At 43.3% G+C, this 20,516-nt stretch overlaps 1 protein-coding gene across 5 annotated transcripts in view; it reads right to left on the reverse strand.

Annotated features, from left to right (window-relative positions):
* Positions 1 to 15,538, reverse strand: part of DGKG (diacylglycerol kinase gamma) — a 211,746-nt gene extending 196,208 nt beyond the window's left edge. For all 5 annotated transcript variants that reach the window (XM_081571404.1, XM_081571402.1, XM_081571403.1 and 2 more), the window contains exon 1: positions 15,057 to 15,538. The gene's annotated coding sequence lies outside the window, so the exon portion shown is untranslated. The remainder of the gene's footprint in view (positions 1 to 15,056) is intronic.
* Between the last annotated feature and the right edge of the window lie 4,978 nt (positions 15,539 to 20,516).

The following is a 20,516-nucleotide window of genomic DNA, read 5'->3' on the forward strand; positions in this document are numbered from 1 at the left end:
GGAAAAATATGGATTCTACAAAATATAAACTGTGTACGCATAACATTAATTTTAGCCAAGAATCCAAATCATGTTTTAATTAAAATCATATTTTAGTTTAACATGATTTTGAAATAAAAATCACATGCAACCTCACCATCAATTATAACCACAATTAGCATTTTGCTGTGAATTATTTCTGGAATTTCCCCGCGAATAAACGCATACACTCTTTTTAAACTTCTTTGACCATTTTCAGACTTTTTTCACTCTTTTATGGTGCACATTATTTGGTGTAAATAAATATCCTTCTATATACAATATTGTCTTCCATGGTTACACAGTACTTTATTACATAAATAGACCATAATTTATTGCTTGTCCCCCATATTGTTATTTATTATTATTCATTTCTAATGATTAGAGACTATGATCTTTATTATTTCTGCTTTAATAATGCATAACTTGTAGAGCTTTTATTTTAGAGCTAATAGGAAATACATTTTTGTAAATGCTCATAAGCCCTGGAAAAGAAATTTCATTCTCTATATTTTGGGTATTATACAGCATGTATTTTTAAAATCATATTTGCAATATTACATAATTCTTCTATTTATTTTTGTTTCTTTACTTGACATATGAAAGCCCTATAGTGGCATTTTGAAATCTTTAAACAGGATTATGTTTTGGATGCAACATTAGTTTTTCTTCTATCAATGTTTATTGATGCATATATTTCTATAGCAGTGTATCTTCACTGTGAATTGGACTATTTGTTTATATAAAACCACGTTCATTGTCTTAAAGTATCTGTCTTTGCTGGAGAGGGTATGGAGAAAAGGGAACCCTCCTATGTTGTTAGTGGGAATGTAAGTTGGTGTAGCCACTGTGGAAAGCAGTATGAAGGTTCCTCAAAAAAATAAAAATAGAATTACCATATGATCCAGCAATCCCACTACTGGGCATATATCCAGACAAAACTATATATAACTCAAAAAGATACATGCACCCTCTATGTTCATAGCAGAACTATTCACGATAGCCAAGACATGGAAACAATCTAAATGTCCTTGACAGATGAATGGATCAAGAAGTGGTGGTACATGTATACAAGTACATGTATACAATGGAAAACTACACAGCCATAAAAAAGAATTAAATAATACCACTTACAGCAACACGGATGCAATTAGAGATGATCCTACTAAGTAAAGTCAGAAAGAGAAAGACAAATACCATGTGATATCACTTGTATGAAGAATCTAAAATAGGACACAGATGAACCTATCTATGAAACAGAAGCAGAATCACAGACATAGGAAATAGGATGGTGGTTGTCAAGGTTGGGAGGCAGGTAGGAGAGGGATGGGCTGGGAGTTTGCGGTTACTGGATGCAAACTAGTATATACAAAATGGATAAACAACAAGATCCAACTGTATAGCACAGGGAACTATATTCAATATCCTATGATAAACTATAATGGAAAAGAATATGAAAAAGAATATATATATATAAAACTGAGTCACTTTGCTATACAGCAGTAATTAATACAACACTGTAATTTAACTATACTTCAATTAAATATATAAATATCTTGAAAAAACAAAGTATTTGTATTGAGTTGCATTTTGTCTTACATTGATATCATGACTTCTTTAGTGTTTATTGCACCTGCCTGTTATATCTTTTCTCAGCATTTCTTTTAATCTTTGTACATTGTTTTGTTTTAGGGATGACTATGGCAAATAACATATGGTTGAATTTTAGTTTTGGTCTCAATATGAAAACCTTTATTAAAAATAGGTCATTTAATCCATTTATGTTAGTTGTTATAACTGAAGTATTTGACCTTATCATTTTCATGTTCCTTTTAATTTTTTTTCTTTTTTTCTCCCCCCAACTCCCCCTCCCATCCAGGTTGCAAAAGAACATTGAGAAGAATTCCATGTGCTATACAATAGATCCTTGTTGGTTATCCATTTTAAATATAGCAGTGTGTACATGCCCATCCCAAACTCCTTTTTAATTTTTTTAAAGCTTCCTTGCCATCTCCTTTATTTTTTGTCCTTTGTCATATGAAATATGTTTTCTTAGATCCCTTGGTTTAGAAGATAGAATAGTGGGGGTAAAAATTCCATTTCTATTTTTTTACTTTTTTTGGCCTCACTGCATAGCATGTTGGAGAAGCCAATGGCACCCCACTCCAGTACTCTTGCCTGGAAAATCCCATGGACAGAGGAGCCTGATAGGCTGCAGTCCATGGGGTCCCTCAGAGTCGGACACGACTGAGAGACTTCACTTTCACTTTTCACCTTCATGCATTGGAGAAGGAAATGGCAACCCACTCCAGTGTTCTTGCCTGGAGAATCCCAGGGACGGGGGAGCCTGGTGGGCTGCCGTCTATGGGGTCGCACAGAGTCGGACACGACTGAAGCGACTTAACAGCAGGAGCAGCAGCATAGCACGTGGGATCTTAGTTCCCAAACCAGGGATCCAACCCACATCACCTGCAGTGGAAGTGTGGAGTCTTCGCCACTGGACCACCAGGGAAGTCTCAATAACTATTATTTTCTAAATTTTAAATGTCAAGAATACAATGAGTCTCTCATAGTTGAACCAAGGGATTCAGAACATTTTATTTTCATTATCCCATCCTGTCCTATACTCTCCAGAGAAATACCAGCCTTTCAGACTTAAAAATGCTTTTTGGTGTCTAAAATCTTAATTTGTTGTTTCACAACTTTGTGTAGCAATACATATCTTCTCTTTGAAAGTATCTTACTTTTGCATACAATTTAAAAACTGGATTTATAATAATTACTTAGACATCTATTTTTAAATTGGCTTCAGTACTGATTGTCTATCCTTTATAACATTACTTCCTCTACAGGCTTGATTTGCTTAACTACAGTTTAAACTCTGCTAGTTAGTTTCACCTAATAGACTTTAATTCTGTTGCTGTGTTTGAGTTTCCTCACCACTTTTCCATATCTCATTCCTACCTTTGCATACCGTATTTCATTATCACCTCAGCCTTTTCTCCTTGTCTTCTGATTTATAAAGACCATGGCTTCTTGTCCTCTTAAGAGGATTCCAGTCTCCTAAAACAATCTTTTAGGTCCAGCTGGAGGAACTCACTTATTTTAATTCTGTACGCTATTCTTTTGTTTTACATTTTCCTTAGTTCCTCTCTGTTTTACTCTTCATTCATTCTTAAAGAAGAAAGCACTCTACAGACTTGATGCTTGTCAAAGAACAGGTCTTGGGTCTTGTTCTCTCTGAACGCTGAATTAACAGTGGCATGTGGGTGTGCATAGAGCTGAGGCAACATCAAGTCCTAGAATATATTATTCTAGAGTAACTCTTTTATTTTTCTTATTGCCAGAACAAATTCTACTGTTTGGAATGATCACAATTTTCTTTACAATGTGACCAAAATTTCTTAAGTGTTTAAATAGATACATTTTCATTCTTGAATGGAAAAGAGTATATGTTCATTGCATCAACTTTCTTACATCCTTAAAATTCTTTGCTTACTCCTTTGTTTTGTCACTCAGCATGTTGAAGATTGATAGAAATATGTTGTTTGCTTCTGTAATTGAATTTTGTCAAGTTTATTTTATATATTTTGATATTTTATATTATTTAGAGTAAAAATATTCAACGATGGTAAGTCTTCTAGTGATTATGTCTTTTAGCCACATTTAATGCATCAATCAACATTTCCTGCATTTATTTCTACTTTGTCTAATACTGCTCTCTCTCCTTTCTTTGGTTTACATTTTCCTGGTGTACCTATATTCTTTTTTCCCTCCTTTCTGCCCCATTTTGTTTAAAACAGCATGTATTTAGAATCAGTTTTTGCCCATTCAACTTTCTTCATTTTTTAATAGAATGATTAAACCACTCATATGAATGGAATCACAGTATTTGTCCTATTGTAACTGGTTTATTTCACTTAGCGTAATGTCTTCAAAGTTCATCCATGCTGGAGCATGTGTCAGAACTTCCTTCCTTTTTAAGGTTGAGTAATATTTCACTGCATGCATACGTTACATTTTATTTATTCATTGATGGACACTTGGGTGACTTCTACCTTTTGTCTACTGTGAATGATGTTCCTCTGATCATGGGTATGCAAATATCTTTATGTATACTGTCTTTCAACTCTTTTGAGTATATAACCATAAGTGGAATTGATGGATCATATGGTATTCTATTTTTAATTTTTTGAGGAACTGAGCTATTGTTTTCCATAGTGGTTGCACCATTTTACAATCATACCAACAATGCACAATTGTTTTAATTTCTCTATAACCTCAGTACCATTTGTTATTTTCTGGGGTGTTTTTTGACAATAGATATCCTAAAGGATATAAAGTGTTATCTCATTATGATTTTGATTTTCATTTTATTAATAATTAGTGATGTTGATCATCTTCTCATGTGCTTATTTGTCTATTTGCATATTGTCTTAGGAGAAATGTTTTTCAAATACTTTGCTCATTTTTGAACTGGATTTTTGTTTTATTGTTGAGTTTGGAAAATTCTCTACATATTCTGAATAATAATCCCCTTTCAGATATGTGATTTGCAAATATTTTCTCCCATTCTTTGCTGCCTCTGCCATCTTAACTTAGAAACGATAGTGAATTTTGGGCTCCCACTCTACACCTCTGGGTCTAGGTCCCCACCCTATACCTCCTATTCAGAATCTTGGAGGAGGAAACTCTCCAGGCAATTTGAATGTAAATAAAGATTCATTCAGACACTACTGCCTTGTAAGCATTTAGAAGAGAAAGCAAGGCTCCCTTGGAACTAACTGAGTTTCACTCATAAGTCATGGTGGTTGGTTCCTAAGTCTTTTTAACAGGTCTATCAGTTACATAACTCAGAAAGTGGTAAACAGAGGTTGGAAGCACAGAATGTTTGACAGAGTTTCCCATGAGCCTTTCAAGCACAAGGGAGAAATATGTGTTGAATGCAAAGGTAAGGACAGTATGCCCAAAGCCAACACTGAAGTGCAATGTGCAGTGTAGGGTCTGACACATTGAAGTGATTTTTAGAAAAACTGTAATAGAGCCATAAGAGAATTGCCAGAGGAGGTAAAGAATTAAAAACCCTGTCGTTTGAGAAATCACTGAGGGAACTTTTTGTTCTTAACTTTCCTGAACACCAGTGTCACTTGGGAACCTTTAAAAAAATACTCAGGCCCAGGCCCTGACCTTAGACCAATTAAATTAACATCTCCTGGATTGGGACCCACAAGTGGTGTTACTGCAAAGCTCCCCGAGTGATTTTAATGTTTAACCAGCATTGAGGACCACTGGTCTAGAGAAAAGGACCATGTTGACAATCTGTGAGGCTCTAACATAGAAGAGGAATACAATAGTTTCTGTAAAAACCTCCATGCTTGATCACTCAGCTGGCAAAAGTGGGCATTGGTCTAGCTGGTCAGCAGATGGCTATTGGCATAGCTTGCCTATCAAGCCCAGGCTCTCAGTGCTGTGAAAAGCCTCCTCCCTTTGTTAAAAAGGCATGAATCTCCTTGACGTGGATCTTTCGAATACTGGCAATACATGTGTTAATATCAAGATAAATGAAAATTGATCTCCTATGATCTCCTCAGCTCTTGTGGTTACACCTGCCCCTTAGACTCATCCCTTTCCAATCTGGGTCTCTAGCCACACAGTTCATCTATCAACTACCTCTCCATCTGGATCTCTCACTAACACTGCAAACTCATCAGGCCTTGAACTGAACTCATCAATAACCCCGCTATGGCTCCTTGAGCCTCTTGGTCGATAGAACCATTATCCTCCCAGATGCACCAGGTAGAAGCCTGAGAACTGCCCTAGGTTCCCCTGCCCCCCTCACTACCTTCACATCCACCTAATTACCAGTTCTTTCCTGATTCTGTCCCTCCTTCCATCTGAACTACCTTGTCCAGCCCTCATAGTTCCTAAGCTCCCAGAAAAGCCTCCCTTGGTTAGCCCTGCTTCCTGTCTTCTTTCCTCCCAATGCTGCAGTTAGAGGGGCTGCTCTAATGTTAAAATCTGATCTGATCAAATTTTAAGTTCCCACTTTAAATTTCTCAGTGACCCCTCACTGTCTACCAGAACAGATCCACACTATTTAACTTGGGAGACAAGGCCCTCCTGTCCACATATCTAGACTCATCTCCTGTCTCAACTCATCTCTACTTCTTAACTCAGTTTTCTCTCCATCAACACTGTACACAAGAGCTACCTCTGAGCCTTCACTTATACTGTTCCCTTCACTAGAATGTATTACCCACACTTGTCTCTTCACTTAAGCTCTAGCCAGCTTTTACACTTTGGTCGAAGCCCATCTACTCCAGAGAGTATTACCTGACTTCCTTGGTGACCTTCCTCTGATTCTCATCTAAAGATAATGCTACATGATGTCTATTTCTGTCTCTGGTGTACCCAGTTCCACCCAGCTCCCCGAGAACAAGTTGGTCCTATGCCCAGCAACTCATCCTGTGTCTAGCACAGAGAGGATTCTCAATATTTATTGACTGGTTTAATGTTGATCATATGATTGAGTGAACCTGCTCAGGAGTGCATTTTCTAGGATATTCATGATTTAGGGCTTAGGAGCCATGCGGGCTTTGGGGCAGAGTGGGAATTGTCTCAACTATAGGAAAATATGGCTACTGATTTCCTGTTGGGAAAGATCATTTTTTGTGAGATCATGTTCTCAACCCAGCATGAGAAAAGGGCAAAGACAGTCTCCTACCATTGGGTGACCTGGGGTCAGGTTCTGGGGGCCACGGACATCCTTGTTGATGAGACCTTGGGATAGGGAGTGTGGGGGACTGGGTAACAGCACCCATTTTGCATGACTCTCAAGGATCCTAGAAGGAACACTATGGCCCTGGGGGACTGAGAGAGCCTTCTCTAGCTCTAGCTCTGAAAGGCAGGGGCACTGAGGCAGCAGGTACAGTGCTGTAGGCTGCTGTCCCAGAGCAAAGAGGTGAAGAAATGGAGCTGGGAATGAAAACATCTGGGCCAAAACATTTCAAGGATTTCAGCATCAAGGTTCAAAGTGTCCTTGCTGACCTCTGGCCACTTGGCACTTTCACACCAGGTCAGAAAACAGGAATGTGAAAACTTGGTTCCTGGGCAGATGACACCATCCATGCTTTAAGCAAAGAGAAAACTCCATGCAGACTCACATAGAAAGGAGGGATGGGCCCAATAGTCAGCTGCTGCTTGATCACTGAGTTTTATCCTTCATCCCTTTTCTTGCCATAGCAGACTCTTCTATTCTTCACAGCTTCTGCTTCTGTGAATCACTCTAGTGAAATGAGGCCGATGACATCCAAGCTACCTGCCTCACACTTATGACTGGAATCAGGGAAGACCATAGATACAAATACACTGTTACCTTCCAAGTGTGGTACATGTCTAAAGGATAGTTATTATTATTGTGATTTCATCATCAAAAAGTGTACAAACACAAATACTGTATATTAACTCACATATATGGAATCTAGAAAGATGGTACCAATGATCCTACATGCAGGGCATCAAAAGAGATACGGACGTAAAGAACAGACTTTTGGACTCAGTGGGAGAATGAGAGGGTGAAATAATTTGTGAGAATAACATTGAAACATATACATTACCATATGCAAAACAGATAAAAAGTGCAAATTTGAGGTATGATGCAGGGCACCCAAAGCCAGTGCTCTGTGACAACTTGGAGGGATAGGGTGTGGAAGGAGGTAGGAAGGGGGTTCAGGATGAAGGGGACACATGTATACCTATGGCCGATTCATATTGATGTATGGCAAAAAAAATCACAATATTGTAAAGTAGTTATCCTTCAATTAAAATAAATAAATAAAAATTTAAAAAAGTCTACAAACAATACATGCTGGAGATGGTGTGCAGAAAAGAGAAACTTCCTACACTATTGGTGGGAATGTAAATTGGTATAGCCACTATGGAGAACAGTTTGGAGATTCCTTAAAAAGCTAAAATAGAGCTACTATATGATCCAGGAATCCAACTCCTGGGCATATATATGGAGAAAACCATAATTGGAAAAGATGCATGCACCCCAATGTTCATTGTGGCACTATTTACAATAGCCAGGACATGGAAGCAACCTAAATATCCATGGACAGAGAAATGGAAATAGAAGTTGTATATACATACAATGGAATGTTACTTAGCCATAAAAAATGAAATAATGCCTTTGCAGCAACCTGGATGGACCCAGAAATTATCATACTAGGTGAAGTAAGTCAGATAGAGAAACACAAATATCATATGATATCACTTATATGCAGAATCTAAAAAAAAAATGATACAAATGAACTTATTTATAAAACAGAAACAGATTCACAGACTTAGAAAACAAACTTATGGCTACCAAAGAGGAAACATGATGGGGAGGGATAAATTAGTAGTTTGGGATGAGCATATACACACTACTATATACAAAACAGATAACCAACAAAGATCTGTATAGCAATATTTTGGAATAACCTAGATGGGAGGATAATTTGAAAAAGAATGGATATATATATATATATGTACAACTGAATCACTTTGCTGTAGCTGAAACTAACAGAACATTGTAAATCTACTATACTACAATATAAAATAAAATTTAAAAATTTTTAAAAATCTTCTCTTACTTGGACCTCTTCTCTCTGCATCCTGTGTCCTGCCATGGAGACCTTTCAGATCCACTTCCCACTTGAACAATAAGCTTGTTCCTCCTTTCTCCTAATAAACCATGATACCAGGAAAGAATCTTTAATTTTCACTGAGACATCAATGACTAAGAGGTTAATTCCAAGAGAATAAGAGAACATTTCTGCAGAAAACAAAGCCTTAGGCTTCTTCAGAATCAAAGATGGAGAGAAGTATGCCCTGGAGAAAGCACTCAGAAAAAGTTGTGTGACCTTGGCCTGTCCTGTAGGTGTGAGCCCATGCAGGGCCCTTTCCTTTAGATGGAGGATTCCTCATGTTGAAGAGGAAGGCCTAGGACCAACTGCTTCCCTGGCTCCTTCTCTGATCTCATGTTCAGTGATGCTAGAGACTATTAGATCTGCCTCAAATTAATACAATCTCTTGGCCTAACAATAATATTCCAGGGTGTCAAGGCAACACACAATCGAGAACATTAAACCACTCTCCTTAATCTGTACAGAACCACAGAATGAGGAAGCTACTAATACCACAGCTACCATCATCATTACCATGAGCCACCACTCCACCACTACCATCATTACCACGAACCACCACTCCACCACTACCATCATCATTACCATGAGCCACCACTCCACCACTACCATCATTACCATGAACCACCACTCCACCACTACCATCATCATTACCATGAACCACTCCACCACTACCATCATCATTACCATGAGCCACCACTCCACCACTACCATCATTACCATGAACCACCACTATTACCACTACCACATCATCACAATAATCACAATCACCATTACCCTCACGGCAGATATAATTCTACTTTTTTAAATGGGAAAAATAACTTATAAAAATGTCTTCAGGTGTTGATGTTAATCCTAGGAAACATTACAGAAGAGGATTTGGAATGAATTTTTAGGACTGAAGTTGTGATCTTGAGACATCAACATGGGTTAACTGCTAGTAGTTTATGTCAAAGTAACAAAATTGTTTCTTTGACAACATTAGGAAGGGAGATGGGGGAAATACCAGTGAAAAGGAGTATCTGGACTTTATCAAGACCTTTGATAAGATTCCTCTGATAATCTTTTGAAGAAGAATAATTATGGATTGAGTGATAGTACAAGAAGATAAATTATCTTTGAAAGTGCTATGTACTGAATTAACATCTATCTTTCAGGAGCATATATTGCAATGCTCCAGAATGCTCTAATGTTTATCATTTTTTATTGATGACTTAGTTGAAGAGGTCATACTCATGTTTGGGGACAACAGAAAGCCAGCTGGAAGGGACAGGATATATTCTGGGTAACAGGATCAAAGCCAGGAATATCTGGGCAAGTTGGCAAGAGAGATTGAATTAAACAAGACAAAATTAGGAATAAATGCAAGGGCTCTGTATTTGGGTCCCAGGTAGCATCTCTACAAGTATGGGATGGGAGGGCAGCAGCAGGCAGGGGATACAGTTCAAGAGCAAGTTTAAAAGAAGGTTGGGCTTTTTTCAACAGATATGAAACTCAACAGCTATAACTTGTATAGAAGCTAGATCAACTTCACAGGGTTTTAACAGAAACATGAGATGTAGAATAAAGGAAGTGATCATCTCACGCCACATGGTGCTGATTACGCCTTCTTTGAAACATTATGCTTTATTCATTAAGAATAAAGAAATTAAGGAAAACTGGGGCAAGAAAGTGAGGATGATCCTGGAGCCAGTGACCTATGGGGCCGGATAGAGCAGCGGGAAGGGCACAGGCCATGGAGTTGGAGCCTGGTTATATCAGTAGCTGGCTGTGATTGGATATTGTAGATCCTAACCAAGCCAGGATTTCTATCCGGGGCTGATGATCAACTTCCCTGAGAAGCACAGATGGTGGTGGTTGGCTGGCCTGCTCTCCTAGGTTTTGGTCCTCTGGTCAGACCACATTATGGGTGGATTCCTTTCTCCTGTCCTCTCCCATGCAGAGAGAGTCTCTTATGCTCCCAAGTAAATTTTTACACTCTTGAAATGCCAATGTGTGCATTCTCCAATATGGCAGCCGAAAGCTATATATGGCATTTCAGCACTTGAAATACGACTAATGTGACTGAGAAACTGAAATTTTCATTTTCTTTAATTTTAATGAAGTGAAAATGGCAAGTCACATGTGGAAATACACTCACAGCTCTAGACAGCTTTCAGATGCATTTCTGAGACTGATCAATCTGAGCAGAATCAAGATTCATCAAAAGAGAAATGCACATGGAGCACCCAGCACAGTACCTGGAAAATGCTCTTGTTATGTCAGCGCACTGAATTGTCTACTGTGTAAAAGTACTAGCTCGGGTGCTGGGGCACAGTGCTAGCCATACTTCTAGGAGTTCACAGTTTAGTGGGGGATGGGCAGATAAGTGATGTCACCACAGAGAGCTAAGTGTATGGACAGCTATAACAGAGAGATCGCTAACCTAGATGAACAGTTGAGGAAGGCTTACTGCTGCAGCTGCTAAGTCGCTTCAGTCGTGCCCGACTCTGTGCGACCCCACAGAAGGCAGCCCACCAGGCTCCACTGTCCCTGGGATTCTCCAGGCAAGAACACTGGAGTGGGTTGCCATTTCCTTCTCCAATGCACAAAAGTGAAAAGTGAAAGTGAAGTCGCTCAGTCATGTCCGACTCTGAGGGACCCCATGGACTGCAGCCTACCAGACTCCTCCGTCCATGGGATTTTCCAGGCAAGAGTACGAAGCTTTAAGACCTGAGCTGAGTCTTAAACAAGTAGACCTCACGCTGGAGGCTCAATGAATATTTATTCCACTTATGAGATTATATTCCAAGGCTGCCAAGCCCACTGCTGGTGGCAGAGGTGTCTGTGGGGCAAATGCAGCCCTAGAGAAAATTCATATCTAGGGGCAATTAGTTTTATTTGAAAATCCCCCCTTTTGTATTGCCTAATTTCTCTTCTGTGGCCACATTTTCTTCACTTGAGGACATTTTTTGCTGATGTGTATAACCTTAATTTTTACTGCATGATTAGTAGTCCCTAACCATGAGTGGGTAGAGGCAGCGGGTAGTTGAACAGGTGAATTTTGTTACATATAAAGATAACTCACTATGGTTTGGTTGTGGAATTCTATTAATACTTGGTGTAAACAAACAGCTTGGTGAAAATAGCCGGTGTGTGAAGAAGCTGTCACTGACTGGCTGGGCTGGCTGAATTTGGCTCTGATAGTGATGTACCTTCTAAGAGTGGGGGCTAATCTATTAATTTGTGTGGAGAAGTAGGATGTTATGCCACTTATATTTTACACAGTAGTCTGTTCAAAGGTAGTAAGTGATGTCTAGCCAGAGAATTCTGCAATTGATACTTGTGCACAAAAAAACAGGCACGGCCATATAGTGTGTAGTTTTCACAATTACACTTGTGTGTATACATCAGGGAAATATGTGTAATCCCTCCCCCATGAAGCCAGGAGAATGCCCATGACGGCTGGTTTGGTCGTGTGAAGAGACCCGCCTACAGGTCACCTGTTTTGAATGTGGCAGAGTTGCCTCAAAGGGATGGATGTATAAACTGGTGTATCCTTTTCGAAAACCAGCTTGTTATATATACTAGGAACTTTAAAACATTCATGCCCTTTGGCCCAGTGATTTAAGTTCTGGGCATCTATACACAGGAAGTATTTGGAAATGCCTGCAGGAAGAATGCACAGAGATGTTGTACAGAGTTATGTTGTTGCTAAACACAGGAAACAATTTAAATGACTAACAATATAATAGTAGGCAGCCATGTGAAGGACTTTCACTACAATACTATTTAGGAGAAAAAGCAGAGAAGCAATAGCTACAGAGGCTCAGCAACCCCTCAGTTGTTGAACAACCTGGGTTTGAATCCTGACTCTGCCACTTACAAGTGGTGGGGCTTGGGAAGTCCCCTGAACTCTCTGGGGTTGATAACACTGCCTCAGGACTTTTGAGGATTACATGGCACAGAATATAAAATACTTAACACTTGCAAGGTACATTGCCAGGTCATGATAAGTCTCTTCAGTTGTGTCCGATTCTTTGTGACCCTATGGACTGTAGCCTGCTTGGGCTCCTCTGTCCATGGGATTCTCCAGCCAAGAATACAGGAGTGGGTTGCTGTGCCCTCATCCAGGGGATCTTCCTGACCCACGGATTGAACCCCTGTCTTCTGTAGCTCCTATATTATAGGTGGATTCTTTACCGCTGAGCCACCGGGGAAGCCTGCAAGGTACATTAGGTATCCACTAAATGTTGGCTCTCCCTGGACTGTACAATTTCAAGGCATAAAAATAGCTGGAAAGGAAATATGCTAATATATTAGCCTTGTGGAAATGTCTGTAGTTTGATTCTTTGTACACTTTTCAACTTCCCAACATTCAATGTGAATTATTTTTATACTAAAAATGTATATCATAATGTTGCAATACAATAAGATTTTTTTTTTAAGTTTTACTATGACAAAAATAGTGCTTCTCTCCCAGAGGATGAGCTAGGGATCAGCAGTAGAGCAAAGAGCTGCTGTTTTATGGGTGCTTCCTGGAACAGAGCCTCAGGCGTGCACAGCTGAGACCTCTAGGAGTGCAACGTTGGTGGCATCCACCCTCACCTGTTGAAGGTGCTCTGGGAGATTTGAGGGGGAGTTGAAACATATGTCCTTAGTAGTTTTTCCTGTCTCTGAAAGTCTAGATTCCAAGATGCTCTGATCGTTTATCACTATCTCCCTATGTCTTGGTTGATCTGAACCAAACACGGACATGGAACTGTAAGACAGGAAAGATTCATCTGTTTGCTCCCCACTTCCACCCCGCTCCTAGAAAAATAAAATGCTTGTAATAACGCCTACCAGTGCTATTCACAAACGTTAAGGGTGATCCCTAAAGACACGGATGGAAGGTATAGTAGGAAGGTTAAATTAATGGCAGCCCTTTATTTGATGACTATAATTTACCTTCAGAACCGAGGCAAACACAGCCCTTTTAAACTAGACTAAGTCCCCTCCCACCTTAGGACAAAGCTCTGAAATGAGAGAAGCACCAAGTATGTGTGCGTGGGTGACCAAATACTGATGACATTTGCCCCCCCGTGATCTAATACCCTTCGCTGACAACGAGGGGTACCCTGTGCTCCAGCAAGTGACTTTGCGGGGGCTGTTTTTTAAACAAAAACCCCCAGGCACCGAAGTAACGGCGTCGTCTCCCCCTTTCGAACCCGAGCCCTGTGTTCTGACCGCTGCCCCTCATCAGTGATGTTTTCTGGTCCACATCTCCCAAACCAAAGCGCGTTACCCTAAGTCCCGAAAAGAAAAAGGACGAACAGCCCTCTCAGGGGCCCCTCCGGACCGCGAGGTCATCGTATGCTAATAAAGCAGGAGGAGACAGCCGCCCCGAGCCCGCCTGCGAGCGCGCCCGCGGGTTCGCGGCTCTCCCGCGCGCCACTGCGGCGCAGCCACAAATCACCGCGCGTGCCGCAGACCCCCCTGCCCTTCCGCGGGGAAAGAGGGGGGATGCGGAAGGGTCTCGCCTGCCACTCTGAGTCCCGCACCTGGATTGCTCACACCTGGGAGCTGCCTCTTCGCTCCTGTCTCGTGCTTCCCGCTGCAGCGATGGCGCGGATGAGGGCAGCGCATCGGACGGAATCACCTGTAGGGCTTTTTCGAACTCCACAGCCCCCCTCCTCAAATTCTAGTCCACTCGTCCCGAGGAAGAAAATCTCTGAATGCGCAGGATGAGTGGACTGGTGGAGTTTTCGAAAGCCCCACAGGTGATACTAAATGCACGCACATGCTCAAACATCTTTCGAGTCCGCAACTAAACAGGTCAACACGACCTCCCTGACCCTCCTCTCCTTCCGCAGCTTCTATTTGTCAAGGTCTCCGCGTTCTCTTCAGTTTCCCTTTACGCTTTGTGGAGTCCCCCCAAAGTCCTGGAACCCTGCGGGACGGTCAGAGGTTTGGCAGCCAGACGTTAGAAAAAGTGTCCCCGCTTTGCTGTCCTTGTGCACTCTGGGGCGCGAACTGGATACCAAAGGTAAGTCTAGAAGGGGCGAAATCTGACCAGTTGCTTCAGCACCCTGCGTGGAGCCAGGCCGCCTCCCGCCCGCACACCTTTGAGGTTCGGAAGGTCCTCCTAGTCAAAGAGGAAGCCGGTGCCCCACCCTGGGCGGCTCCCCGTGCCCTCACACTGCCAGGGGGGCATCTCCTCCGGCAGGGGCTGTGCGGCAGGTGGCATCGTCAGGAGGAGGGGCGCCGTGGCCTCGGCTGCAGCTCCCTCCCCTGGCCACGGGACCGGCTCCCGCTTTGGCCCCCTTTTCCAACTTGCTGCAGCTCGCGCCCCCAGCCCGAGCCCCCTCCGCCGCGCGGGCCATGTCTTACCTCTGCAAGCAACACTTGGTTGCGCGGTTCTCCGGCGCGCTCCTTCCTCGGGGCTTATTCCCTTACTTGGGAGGAAAGAGGAACCGAGAGACTGAAAGGGGACCGAGGCTGGCGTCTGGGCGTCTGCCCGCCGGCGCAGCCCTCCCGGGGAGGGGGTTGGAGCTCTGGTGGGCGCCGCAGGAGCTCCGGCGGCCCAGATGGGGTTAGGCGGCGCGAGGGTCTCTGCCCGCCCAGGTACCCGCGGCTCCGGAGCGGTGCGTCTCGGCGGCCCGCTACTACGGCACTGCGGCGCCCTGCCCCTCGCAGCGGGCAAGTCCGGCTGCCACTCTCACGGCGGAGCCCTGCCCCTGGGCGCAGAGCCCGCCCCCGCCACACACCCGCGTGCGCGCGCACACGCGCAATACACCCGCGCGTGCACACACGCGTGAATGCGGGTGGGCTCAGAGCGAACCCGCACCTCTTTGGTGGTTCGGGCACTTCTCACTGGTAGGGCTTCGGTCTGGGAGGAGGAGTTAGAGGCTGAGGGATTTAGAAAGGCTTTAGCAGTGGTGGGGTGCGCAGAGAGGCCCAAGGCCAGGTGACTCAGGGGACAGGGACAACTGTTTGACAAATACCTACAGCTCAGCCAGGGCCTCGGCTGCCTCACTATCTCGACCAAGTCAAAGATAAACAAAAAATGAAAAGTCAACAAATGATCTCCGTTTCCTAGGCACTCGGTGTCTCTAGTATCTAAATCATTGCCCCTGCCCAAGGGAGCATTTCAGAGGCAGGGGATTGGTGACTGTTCCATCTGAAAAAATTTCCCCCATCGAAGATGTAGGGGGACCATCGCAGCCCACCGAAGTTGGGCTCTGATCGCTGGATCAGGTCTTAGGACTGAGGGTTAATTTTCTTTCTCCTTTACTTTTAGGTGACCACGGGCTGTTTTCCTTCACAGCAAATAGACCACTTCTTACTTTAAAAATGTAGAAAAGCACAGAAAAGGGGCTGGAAGAGAGGGGTAAGGAATGAAGGCCAGCATTGGCCAAGACACCGCTCTTTCCATGTCGTGCAGGTCTGTATGGGGTGATGGTGGTGGAGAGGACACTATCTCAGGCATGTGACACCAGCAGGGTGTGTCTGTCCATTTCACACCACATTTAAAGTCATCCAGAGTTTTGCCTCTAATCTGTAAAATATGTAGAGTTTTCCAGTTTCCACAACTGAGAATTCTTTTCTGCCAGCAGGCAGTGAAGGTACCGGGTCAGGACTGCAGCCAAGAAGCTTTCTGATGATGCTGAAGCACCAAGAGGCCTTGGGTGTCTGGACATTTGGGGAAGAAGCCTCAAACATGAGTGTTAGACAGCACTGAAGACCCTGATGGTCAGTGTCCATATCGGGCCATCTACAGGAAAGCCAATGGGGTACATGAGAAATTGAAGCTCAGGGATTTCCCCACGATTTCACATGGTAGTGAAGGCAGTGCCAATACCAAGAACCTTGTGTTCATACTTCATCTGACCATTCACCTGTCATCTATTCTCTTTCATCCTGGCTTGGTTCTTTAAGTTCTCTTCAGTTAGAATGAAATAATCCTGGTGAGGGGGCTCTCAAAGGTCTTTTATCTTCTCTTGTTTCCCTTTTAGTCCCTGACTCATTCATTTCATGACTGTCTATTAAGCATTTTCCATTGACTCTAGTCCTGAGCCTTACTTGGGAAGAAAGAGGACCTAAGAGACAGAAAGGGTTTAGAACTGTCCCTGTCCCTGATAGACGAGAAGGCTGGTCTCAGGCTTACTGTATATATTTTCACTCTGCTAGGTTGGGTGGATATGGAAGACAAAATCCTTGCCTTCTGAACCACATTCTCTGTGGAGGAAAACACGTGTGCGCACACACACGTGTCACAAGATAACATTCTTGTTCTCTCTAATCTGGATTCCTTCCAAAGAAGGGGAAACTGAGAGAGGACTTGTATTTGGGCATCATGATGGATCTAGGAGGGGTGCATGCTTGTAGGTAGGGGTTGGGGCAATGTTGAGTTGTTCTGCCTATTTGAACAGGAAGGAAATAAGCTGGGTGGGAGGAATGGGGAAGACATGCAGAGACAGAATGCAGACACTTGGCTGGGAGTGCACTGAGAAAGAGTAATAAGAGAGAAACTCCCAGAACAGGGTTGCCAAGCAAGGATTTGGAGAACAGGAATGCTTGCAAAGATGAGTAAGTACTTTGCTAGGAGGGAGGGTGTTCACTATGAGGTCCCTGTTCTCTACCCTTCTTATGATATAAATCATTTGTAAAAGCAGTTGTCCCCTATTTTGTGAGTGGATTCTTTTGGGGAACGCAGGCTGGTGCTGAGTTCAGCATCTGGGTTGATACAGGGTGAGTATGGAGAAGCCTGTGTGGGCAGAAGACTTAGAGACAGCTGGCTCCTGGGTTCCATGCAAATAACATGAAGGAAAAGTGTTGTCGAAGAGATTGAAGCAATGTGGAAGGCAGGGGGCCAGAGGTGGGAAGAAGCACAGAGAAGAACAGTTACACTGATTGAGGCATCACAGGGGAGGTGAGGTTTGGGCTGGGATGTGAGAGGAGAGTAGGGATCTGATACACAGATAAGCAAGACAAGGACAATCTAGGCGGAAAGAAAGCAAAAGAACAGAAGGAGGACTACTCATGGTGGGTTTTGGGGCTTCAGTAGAAGAAAGAAAGTTATTTCTCCATGTTGGAAAGACTCCCTAAGTGTAGACTTCAGGACATGAGTATCAAGGAGCTATGGAAGATGTGCGCTTCTTGTTGTTCTTGGTTTGGTTTTGATGGGGAAGGGGCTGGGATGCCTTTGATGCTAGCTTCCCCAAGTAAGGTTTTTTCATCAGAATGGAAAGTAAGGGAGGGTCAGGCAGCAGAGATACCGTGTTGCTGCCCCCATGAGGAATCAGGTGCCCAGGGTGCCCAGCGAGGGGCTGAAGCCCAGGCCCCACCAGCCTAGCTGCGCAGTTCAGCAGAGCCACATGTCCTGCCTATTCTCTGATTTGCAGAGAGGCTTGGTGTGGGCTGACAGAGGCCCTGGCTGCTGAGGTCATCTGTCTTTGAAGAGACTAAAGCCCCAGTGAAACAAGTGAGGGTTTATTGAGTGTTTGCTGGAAGCACAAATGCAGGTGAAGTAGAAAGAGACTGCAGTCAGGAGTAGCTGTGAGCCTGAACATGTCTCTGCTCTTGGACTACCGGGTACGGAGGAGGAAGCTTACTTCTCCCCTCAGAGCATTTGCAACCCATGGAGGCTATAAAACAAACACGCAAAGTGATTAAGAGGCAATGAAAGACAGTGTAAAATTAAGTGTCAAGTTGTATAGAGCAGATTCTCAGGGCGTGAGAAGGGAGACCTCCTCCACGCTCTAAGAATCCGGGGGGGGAAGATGGGGCTTTCCAGTGGAGAGGAGAACCCAGGACTGGAGGCTGGGCAGCAGGAGGCCTCTGAACGTGAGGTTGGCCACTCTAATACCGTTCCTATTCATGGCCAGGCACTGTGATGAGTCACCTTTGTTTCTGAGAGACGGGGCATTTTTGGATGTTAAACTGGCTCAACACTTTACATTCCCTGAGACTTCAGTGTTGGCAGCTCACACTCGCCATGTTGCTCTGGGAACACATCATCCAAGCCGGCAGCTGACGCCTGATCTCTATTGCCAAGGCAAAGCTGGGGCTGAGTCAGGTACCTGTGTCTGGAAATTTTTAAGTTGGACTCTTTCTGACAAGCTGAGTGAACTGCACGTGACGCTGTGCATAGCTGAGGCCACGAAGGTAGGGTCAGAGAATCTGGCCAGGCCCCCTGGCTTCAATCAAGCCCCTGCTTGGGGAGGCTCAGTTGACTTCATTTTTCTCGGCCTCACTTTTCTCACATATAAAATTAAAAAATTATGCTAGATTCTCTCCAAGCTGCCTTCCACCCAGTATTTCATGATTTCATAATTAGTAGGCTCTTTCCATTTTATCAAATAGGTACAAGATGGGAATAGATATTTACCAAACCCTGACTTCGCTTTTGTCTCTGCTTTGGCTGTGAAGGGTGTGCTTGGGAGAAATTGTGACGCTGTGGATGGGGACAGAGGTTTTGCCAGGAACAGGGTATGTGGATCCAGCCCTGGGCGTGTAGGCAGGTCACCCCATCTGCAGGCCTCCATTTTCTTATTGGTAAGAGAAGGAGGTTGGAAATGGTGTCTACAACCTTTTCTGGCTCTGCTCCTGTGTAAAGGAACTATTGTCAACTGAACAACGTGTACGTACTGCTTCATAACTGGGGTGGACCACCTCCTCAAGGCTGGCTTGGAAAATAACCATAATAACAACTGATAAGCTTGGGGGAAAGCACAGGAGAGAAACCATGAGGTTAAGAGTAATAAGCAGACCATCCAGATGGAGTTGGAAGACCTGGGTCTGTGTCTCTAGCCTCAGTTTCCTCTTCTGTAAAATGGAACTAGCAATACCTGCACCACTGGGTAGGGTAATGATTAAATGAAGAATTAATCATTAAATTAAATGAAGAGTATGTGGAAATGCTTTGTGTATTTAGAATTGCTATGCAAAAAATGAATAGTTATTAAAGATAGTCAGTTACCGTAACACAGACTATTTAAAAAATACATACACACACAAAACAACAACAACAAAATCCCCAGTTATATTATTTACTCGTCTGCTTCCTAGGAAGCAACAATTTGGGTCAGCGACTGTCTCCATGCTGCTAAGGATAGTAATATTTTAACACAAAAACTTAATAAAGGAGTTGGCTGGACTTTGCCCCCTTCCTAGAATTCTGCAGTGTCACAGTGGATTTCCGAGGAATTTTGATTGGATTTACTTGAAAAAGGAGGAGAAACCCCCCATCCAAGATCCTGCTTTAATTGTTGCCTGTCATGAGAGGGCCGGTGGGAGGAAGAGAGAAGCATGAGGACGCAGAGACAAAGAGAGAAGCCTGTTCACTTCCTGTTGTATTTTGGGCAATGGATGCTTCACTTCATGCTTTTTAATGAGCTTGTAAAGAGGCTAATTTTGGTTCACCCGCATTACTCTGGATCTGTTTTCTGCTGTGTCTGGTCAGAAGACACTGCTGTGGAATTCTTCACTGCTGTCCCAAAAGGGGAAGCTTTTCTGGGGACCCCTGGGAAGAACCACAGGGAGGAAAAGCTTCCAATTCCATAAATGACCATGTGCTTCAAAGCCTGTCCAACTCACACAATTTTTGAGAGAATCAGTCCATTTTTAGAAATACTAGTCACCTCTTTATCTCTTGTTAACCAGTTTAGGGGGACAAAATGGCACAATATGTTAGAAATTAGGGGATTCCTAAGTGCTGGCCCCTCTCACCCATTCTCCAAACCTGCTGATGCTGGAATTACTTTCCGAAAGCAGACACCCCAAAGCCCTCCCTCTGCTTAAAACCTTTCAAGGCCTCAGATTCCTCATTCATAAAAAGGACATCATAAC

Source organism: Giraffa tippelskirchi, chromosome 2 (genome assembly GCF_054371585.1).
Source record: "Giraffa tippelskirchi isolate mGirTip1 chromosome 2, T2T-mGirTip1v1.2.pri, whole genome shotgun sequence".
Lineage (NCBI taxonomy): Eukaryota > Metazoa > Chordata > Mammalia > Artiodactyla > Giraffidae > Giraffa > Giraffa tippelskirchi.